At 39.2% G+C, this 9,130-nt stretch overlaps 1 long non-coding RNA gene across 1 annotated transcript; it reads right to left on the bottom strand.

The window, feature by feature from the left end:
• Positions 1-2,762: 2,762 nt before the first annotated feature.
• Positions 2,763-4,747, bottom strand: LOC308589751. The gene is made up of 2 exons (XR_014009469.1): positions 4,660-4,747; positions 2,763-3,031 (listed from the first exon to the last, which is right to left on the bottom strand). It is a non-coding gene; the product is annotated as an uncharacterized lncRNA (long non-coding RNA).
• Positions 4,748-9,130: the final 4,383 nt, after the last annotated feature.

The following is a 9,130-nucleotide window of genomic DNA, read 5'->3' as shown; positions in this document are numbered from 1 at the left end:
TCTCATTTATTTCTACAGTCTCTGTAATATCATTTCGTTTTCTTTTAAATTTATCTAAAAATATTACCAGCAAAGAATCCTGAGATCATCAGATTAAAATTAAAAAAAGATTTCTTTGGGGTAATTATACATGCAAGAGGTATATGAATAGATGCATGCCCTTTCCACACACTTGTATTATGTGCAAAAGAATTTCCCCCCAAGATATTTCAGGTTATTACCTTAATCCTTAGCTGGTAGACTGGGATTGCTGAGTCCTAGATAAGAGGGTTTTTAAAAAAACATCCCTCCCTCCCCTCTCTCTCTCATATGAGAAAAAATTCTCATAAATTTTAACCTTGCTACTGCTTCTACATTGCACATCTGGCTCTCAGGTACAACTGCTTCTTGAAACTGATATACTCTTTGAAGTTTGGTGGGTCATGACCCCAGGTGAGGTAACCAGGGGGAAGAAGATGTAGAACACTCCTGTTTGTCACACATTTACTCCACTTATCTTATCTTGCTAATTGGCACAGTTGCTTGTCAGTCACACTTATACTGCTCACCTTGTACTAAAAATATAAGTCAATGTGTCAGATGTTACCACTTTACATATGACGTGTGTCATGTTTTTCTTGCTTTTCTTGCTACGTTTTAAATTGTTTGAGTTTAAATCCATCTAAAGCATGAAGTGGTAACCAAAATCACCTTTAGCAAACACTATCAGTTCAATTCAAGGACTATACTGCACACAACTGGTTTCCCTGATAAAACACACACTTGTGTAGCAAAAAGGAAAACCTGTATACATTGTCAAATATAAAAGTCATGCTGATGACCTTTGCACTCCCTTCCATGTCTTCAAGTCTATGATTCTATCATTCTGCCTTCTCATGAGACACCCTTGACTAAATGTGACCTCTGATGCAGATTTTGAAATTCCTGGGGTATCAGAGTCCGCTTTCAGATTACATGGTTTATTCTCCCCTTCTTTGGAAGAAATACACAGGGGCACAATTGAGTTGCACCTTAAGCATTTCAGACCACATTTGGTAATGGCACAGGTGAGGAGGGGTCTAAAAGGTTGGGCAACTTTTCTATACCGTTTGACTTCTGTTAGCAATAGTTCTACATACTGAGTTATGGATTGCCATATTCCAGTCCCCACAACTAGGATGGCTTCTTTTTCATATTATACTAACTGTTTGGTGCAATACAGTAATGCATACATTACTCTTTGGTGGAAATATGTGGCTTGGGTGGTTTTGTTGTTGTTAATTGACTCTTTGTTGTTGTTGTCTTAATATAATATTGCAATGTGCAAGGTGTCTTCATATAACTCAAAGAAGCAATCTCAGTAGATCAGCCTTTGCTGCATTGTGGAGGAAGCTCTGTAGGGGAAAAAATTAGCTGGAAATCCAAAGCAGTCAAAGCTCAATTCTAACCTTCAATATTAACAGTGTTGCAATTTTGTCATAACCCACTCTCAGCCTTAACAGCGCCCTCTAGAAAAATGAAGATAAAGGGCTGGGTTTGCACTGGCAGTGTGCGGGGTGTGTATGTGTTAAAATACATTTTATATATAGCGCATGTTAGCAGTATATTAAATACTTGCTTTTCTGCTAACCTTTGCTGATGTGTGTGGGGGGGGGGGAGCAGTGTTGTTTAGCTACACTAAATCCAGGGAATCTCTACTGTTTTCTGTGGGCAGCTTTTACTTTTGCCCAGAAAGGGAAAATGATAGCTTCAAAACATGGGACTCCATCTCCAGATAATTGCACTGTGATTGTAGTATTTTGCCTGTCTTTATGGATATCACTGCTTTCTTTGCATTACATTTTTACCTGTGACTTCCCTCACTGCCCAGAAGAACAGATGGCAGAAGCAAGCTTGTTTTTCGCAAAATGACTAGAAAGAATATTGTCTGCACATTTTGCCTTGTAGTGTTGATTCTACAAGAATTAGACATGTGAAAGAAGAAAGAAAGAAAGAAAGAAAGAAAGAAAGAAAGAAAGAAAGAAAGAAAGAAAGAAAGGCAGACAGACAACTGGGATCTGGGTCAGCTAAAGTTACTGAACACATAGTAGCATGTCCAGAATCTTGGGAACCCAAACAACAAGGAAAATCTATCCCTTGTGTGGATAGCCACATAAAAAACAACAGCTCCGTTTTTTTAATTCACAAAGGGGAAAGTGGGTGAAGAGGAGGAGGATTCTTATTTGCCCTGTCCTGGTAATATTATTTCTACAGCTAACAATCATGACAAGTAACAGCTCCTGGGTCAGTAGGCAGAGGCTTCACTGGATTACCTGGTAAGGCAGGGGATCCTAGTTCTGCTAGATCAGTGTTCCCCAACCTTGGGCCTCCAGCTGTTTTTGGACTACAACTCCCATCATCCCTCGCTAGCAAGACCAGTGGTCAAGGATGATGGGAATTGTAGTCCAAAAACAGCTGGAGGCCCAAGGTTGGGGAACACTGTGCTAGATTATCCGGGGCAGCAAAAAGACACCTGGGACACCTTGGCTGGTAAAGGAAAATATGGCAGGGGAGTCTCACCATTCTGCCTGCCTAGTGTCTGAGGTTGCATAAAATAATGAGATTACTCCTATCATATTATTTTTTATTATTTGTACTTCAGTGACACTGTTGTGAAGAGTCTGTTTCAATAAGATCCAGGGCACAATGCTCCCTTGAAGATTGCTGTGGATATTAAGTATATGAGATGCAGAAAAGAATGCATTGTGTATTAAAATGGTTATGAAAAATAGATACGTCGAGGCTTTTTCGGAGTTTAATAACATGGCTATTTTATTGTGTCAGCAGATAACATTGTTTTGGTAAATATACAAAGTATTATGTATCCTCTCTAAAGATCTTGTAAGATATGGCTTCAACAGCAGTAGAGAATGAATACTAGCCGTCTCAAATTCAAACAGCTAACAATGGATGGGATAAAAAGCAGCCGCCTATTGCTTCACACGGCAGAGGAGTTATCTTCAGAGCCACGAGAAGCACATGACAGTTCCAGTTTGGGAAAGATGATAATCTGCTATAGGAATGACAGAAATCAGTCAGATGTGATGAAAAAGACATTTCTTACTAAGGGTGTCTCATCCTCCAGACTCTGCTTCATGCACCAGTTTGCAAGGGGAATGTGACAGTGGCAGCAAACTGTACTCGGTTCTTTCTTAAGACAGAAAGCTGCCTAATACCTTCTCTGACTATTTCTCCATCTAAACCCTGGCTGGGAATGGCTCATCAGCCTCTCAGGAAGAGGTCTTTACTCTTAGCCAATCATTTATAAAAGAAACCCACAAAAACCTGGAGTTCAGAAAGATTGAGCTTGGGACCTTCTGCTTATGAGGCCGTGGGGACTTGCAGAAGGGAACAGCAAATGTGTTAACATCTCTGTCTTGTCATATGCCCTATTAATGAAACTTAAGTTCTGAGAAATTTTCAGCTCCCTCCTGATTGCTAATCAAATCACAGGGGGTGAATATTGTGTACATCTATTCCTTTCGGTGCTTGAAGAAGACACTGAAGTCTGACAACATATTCAGGTTCAGGACAACTCACTAAGCCCTGGAATCAATTGTCTTTATTTATTGTCTTTATTCAGTGCTATCTACTAATGACCCTTAGAGTTATTCCCACCCGCATGGCTGAAATCATGATTCTTTTGTAAGTCAGCCCTTATAGCTATCATTTGCAACTGTTGATATTCCAAAATACCAGTTCTGTTTTCACTCTCTGTGTGCAATATATATGTAGAAGTAATAAAGAGACTCTCTGGACAAAAATATAGTAACGTTATTGTGGTCAATACATTTTAATGGCATGATAAAAATGCACAACCTCTAGGAGGCTTCATCAGACTTATGGCTGAACTAGGCCAGGGTGGTTTACATTGACTGGCAGCAGCCTGCAGGCACCCCTATGAGACAAAACAACAACAAAACACCAGCTTTGTTGAACTTATTCCACATGTTGCCAGACTAAAACTCCCCTCATCCCAGACCATTGGCCACACTGGTTGGGGCTGATGGGAGTTGCATTCAAACATCAGGAGGGTGACAGTTCCCCCATCCCTATTTTAAGTGGAAATGCCTTACATGTGCCAGTGAGCCATGGTAAAAGGTTTTAATATGTGGAAGCCATCTAGGAGCAGTTACATGGATGTGTAAAGTGCATACCAAATTAATAAGAGAATTAAGGACAATACTGTGCTCCTTTTTTCTAATAACATATTATGGTTATTGTGTGTTTATCTGAGGCAATGGTGCAGGAAGTGAGAGGTAATTTCATGAAAAATTACCTATTTAGTATTTTATAGGCCAAAACCAATAGTTTAAAGTTAAACCAATGGCATGAAAGCCACAGGCAATTCGGGATTAATACAAGGAAGCTATACCATATAGAACGCTTTCATTGTCCAACTGGATTTGGACTCAGATCAGGCGATGATATAGGGCATCATTATATGCTGATGCACAGCTCAGGCGGGATGCAACAAAAACAGAATGTCCAAAGAAAGAGAAAAAAGGCCAACAACAGCAACAACAAAAACCTCTTTCCATAATTAAATAACATATAGTGTTGTCCTCAACCAGCAAGAGAGTTTCACAGTCATAAGCAACATTCCACATGCATTTCCAAAGGAGATCCAGATCTGCTCACCTGACTCATATTGATTGGTTTGGTGGAATGTTTGATGTTGCTGGGGATTATATCAGGAGACACAGTTGCTTCATGGGACTTAGTCTGGATCAGTGGCTGAATTGCAATAAGACTTGCACCAGAAGTTGATGCTTCCAGAAGGCTTGGGAAGTGACTCGCCATCATTGTTCTGCCTAACATTTACCTTTTGCTGCTGCCAGCCTCTTCTGGAGGAAGGATATGAGGACCAGCTGTATGTCATCTAATCTAGTGAGAGGACCCTGTATCTAAGCCAGGCTCTTGGGAGTGCAGGAAGACCAAAGCCAGAAACTTTATTGTTAGTTAACTTCGTTTTGCTTTGTGTTTATCTATGTAATCCTAGTTTCCTAAAAATTTTGAGGGTAAGGCTGAATTTATTCTGCATTTGTTACATTGTTGATTTCTGTCATTTTTGAATTTACTGATATACTATGTATTTAATATACTTGTATTTTGATGTTTTGAATGTTTGCTATAAGATACTATTGGCAATAACAGCTCATTGTGGGACAGTGGCATAGAATCATGGAACTGTAGGATTGTAGATTTGGAAGGGACCACAAGGATCATCTAGTCCAACCTCCTGACATGCCAGAATATTGCCCCAATGTGGGGCTCAAACTCATGACCCTGAGATTAAGAGTCACTTACCGACGAAAGAAGAATGGCAGATGAAATTGATGGACTATGCAGAACTGGATAAATTAACAGGAAGGATTTGAAACCTGCGGGACCAGAGATTCTTAGAAGACTGGAGCAAATATACAACGTAATTGTAATGAACAGATTGCGCTAGTAGGACTGCAAGAAGTTTTGTAAGGATGAATATTTGAAATATTGCAAGAAAGACTATGAGGAGAACTATTAGTTAATGATAATTAAGAGCAATAGAGAAATTAAGAGATGCATAAGTAAGAACGGAAAATCATCCGAGGGGTTGACGGAAGTCTAAAATATTGTATAAAATAAGAAGTTATGTTATATGATTGTTAGACATGATATGTTAAAAAAACTAATAAAATGTGTGTGTGTGTATACGATTAAGAGTCTCATGATCTACTGACTGCGCTATCCTCAGTCATTGAAATGTGAGTATTTTGCAGGAAGAAACTCCAATGAAAAGCCTCATTATTACATAATTTTACATAGCTGTTTATTTGTATATATTTCAAATTTTTATATATGGATGTTTTATGATTTCCTAGATTTGTAATGCCTAATAAAGGTTTGGCGAAATGGAGTATCCTAGCAAGGTTGACAAGGGTTTTCTATTTCTTTCTAGTGGAGAAGTAAAATATAAAATGGTTTTGCGTTCTCCTTCCTCGCTTTTCAGTGAAGTTTTTCAGTTGCCTGCACACACTATATGAAGATACAAGACACCACCAATGAGTCTAAATATGGGCCTGAGCTTTATTTACATGTTTCATTTGCAATGCATTTTTATGGATAACTGTTGCTTCTACCCTATTTCAAGTTTCATTTTATTTTTGCCCTTGAAAATACATGTGTTTAACAAGAGTTTTATTCTTTTTCCTACTCATAATATTTTTCTTACCAGAACAAATTTGGGGCTGTAAGGCCAAGTTTTGAAAATTATCAAGCAGTGCATTTATTTATTTTTATGGTAAAAATGAACCATAATACCGTGAGTTTAGTTTTTGCCTTCTGCGTGATGGAAACTGAATGGGAAAGTGATTGGGAAGAGTGTGGCAGCCTATAACAGATGTGCTCCCCATATATTCTTAACTTTCCCCCTTTCAATGCTTTAGCTTCCTCTGGCTGGAAGCTATGAAAATTGTCATCTATCCAAGGAGTGAGATTAAACAGTAGACAAAAAAATAAAATCTTCTTGTAGGCTTAAAAATGTTTGTTATATCCTTATCCGTTCTAGTATGATAAAATATTTCAGTGTGATATTGGCCCTAACCTTTTGGCTTGCATCTCAGGCAAAGGCATGTCATTTTGCATAAGCTGACATTGTTTTTGCAGGTAGACATTTATTATTTTTGATGCACATATGCCAGATTCATCCAGCATTATAACACTTTCTGTCACTTCATCCAAACAACATCTGGCAGCTGTTGCCAGAATGACCTTTCAGACACAGTGGAAGGATGCATGCAAAGAAAGGAAGAAAAAAGATGTGGTGTCTGCTATTAAAGGAGCAAGGGACACCACACTTCCACAAATTATGAAATGATCCCTGTGAATTTCTCTAACATTTTAATGCATGGGTTACCTATGTGGGTGCCCTCTAGGTATTGTTGAACCACACTGTCCATCTTCATTGGTCATACTGGCTGGGCCTGATGAGCTTTGTAGTGGAAACGCATCTGGAGGGAACAGTGTTGGCTACTCTTGCTTGAATACATTCCTCTTCTTGGGGATATGCTGTGTTTTAAGTCAAATAAAACAAGCACTGATACTGGAAAGGTGATAAGAGGATTCCTGTGGGCCAGTCTGCAATAATGGCATTGACTTCACCTTCATCAATATCTAATCTCACCTATCCACTTGATATAATGTATCTCAGGAGGGTGCACAGGGTGAAAAGAGGTCACTTGTTCCACCTCCAGTCCACCATGCTCCAATTAGGAATTTATGGTATAAATTCTCATAAACCCAACATCAGAATGATTCTGTCTGTCACTTGCTCTCCATAGTTCAAAAGTACTATTCGTTTTTCTCTTGTGTGCGAAAAGGGGCTTTGTACTGTTTTTACTAGGGACGTGGGTGGCGCTGTGGGTTAAACCACAGAGCCTAGGACTTGCCAATCAGAAGGTCAGCGTTCAAATCCCCGCGACGGGGTGAGTTCCCGTTGCTTGGTCCCTGCTCCTGCCAACCTGGCAGTTTGAAAGCACGTCAAAGTGCAAGTAGATAAATAGGCACCACTCTGGTGGGAAGGTAAACAGCGTTTCCGTGTGCTGCTCTGGTGCGCCAGAAGCGGCTTAGTCATACTGGCCACATGACCCGGAAGCTGGACCCCGGCTTCCTCGGCCAGTAAAGCGAGATGAGCGCCACAACCCCAGAGTCAACCACGACTGGACCTAATGGTCAGGGGTCCCTTTACCTTTACTGTTCTTACTGGTGTTCCACTACATATTTTAACATTACTTCCAAAGGACATGGACATAAATTGGAGGAAGAGGGTGGGAAACATAGAATTGTAGAGTTGGAAGCAACTCTAAGGTACAAACCCCTGCAATGGAGGAATCTCAGCTAAAGCAACCATGACAGATGACCATCATTTGCCACCACTTTGCAGATGACCCCCCACAGCGAATAATGGCTGACCCACTGTGCAGTTGTTGCATGAAGATGAATTACATACCACGGGCCACATATTCCTATTTACATAATTCCTCCTTTTCATGTATATTTATATCTGGTCATGGTATTTTTGGACTGTTTGTAGGATTTATTTACTTTATTTGGGGGGTGGGAAAGGAACTATTATTATGAATTTTAAAAAAGGAATGTACTCTGGGAGAGGAATTCTATCTCACTAATCTGGGAAATAAACCCAGAACACTGCCTTATATCAAGTCAGACCATTGATCCATCTAGCTCAGTATTTTTTACACTTAATGGAGGCAGCTCTTTGTGTTCTTATATAGATGTTTTTACAGACCTTCCTAGCGATGTCAGGGATTGATCCTGATACCTTTTTGATTCCGAACATGTGCTGTGCCACTGAGCCATTGTCCGTTACTAAAATAAGAACTAATATGGGACACTGAATAATGTATTTTAAGAGTATACCGTACTTGTCCAAGACTTTATATGTATGGTTCTTAATAATTAAGGCCTGTTACTTATTATCCTAGGTCATTATTTTAAGAAGAAAAGTTTTTCAGTTGGTGTTTTGTGCTTCTTCTTTTTTAAAAAAATGTCAAAAATCGTCAATAAGACAACAATGTATGACAAAATAAATAAGCCTTCAAATTACAGGTGTGTTTTATCAGCATGGCAGCAAGCTTAAATAAACCTGAATCTTTAATTTATCCTTCAGCAAAACATTTTTTCACCTTATCTTTATAAAGAATTTGACATGGAATCACAGTCTAAAGAAAAAGTTATATTTGGTGCCTCTCTCAAATGAACCAATTCTAAGATGTGCTGTTCATTATGATGGAGCATGCCAATAGAAGTACTGTCAAAAAGCATGTTGTTATGGTAGTGATACTATCCAATGAATGAATAATGAAGATTGAATCCAGTATATAAGAAGCACTAGGTATATATCTGTACCCACTTGCATGGGAGTATGTTCCAATGAACACTATGGGATTTACTTCTTTGTAGACATCTACAGGGTTGAGATGTGAATGACTCTTTTTAACTACAAAAAAGGAACACAGTTGTTGGCTCAGTTGCAGAGCAACAATCCCCCGCCTCCCAAGAAGCAACTAGATAACCTGTGGCAGAAGAGACTCAGGCAGACAACCAATTA

Source organism: Podarcis bocagei, assembly GCF_964188305.1.
Source record: "Podarcis bocagei genome assembly, chromosome: 6".
In the NCBI taxonomy this organism is placed as follows: domain Eukaryota; kingdom Metazoa; phylum Chordata; class Lepidosauria; order Squamata; family Lacertidae; genus Podarcis; species Podarcis bocagei.
Note: the sequence above shows the minus strand (reverse complement) of the source record. Positions and strands in the feature narration are given on the sequence as shown.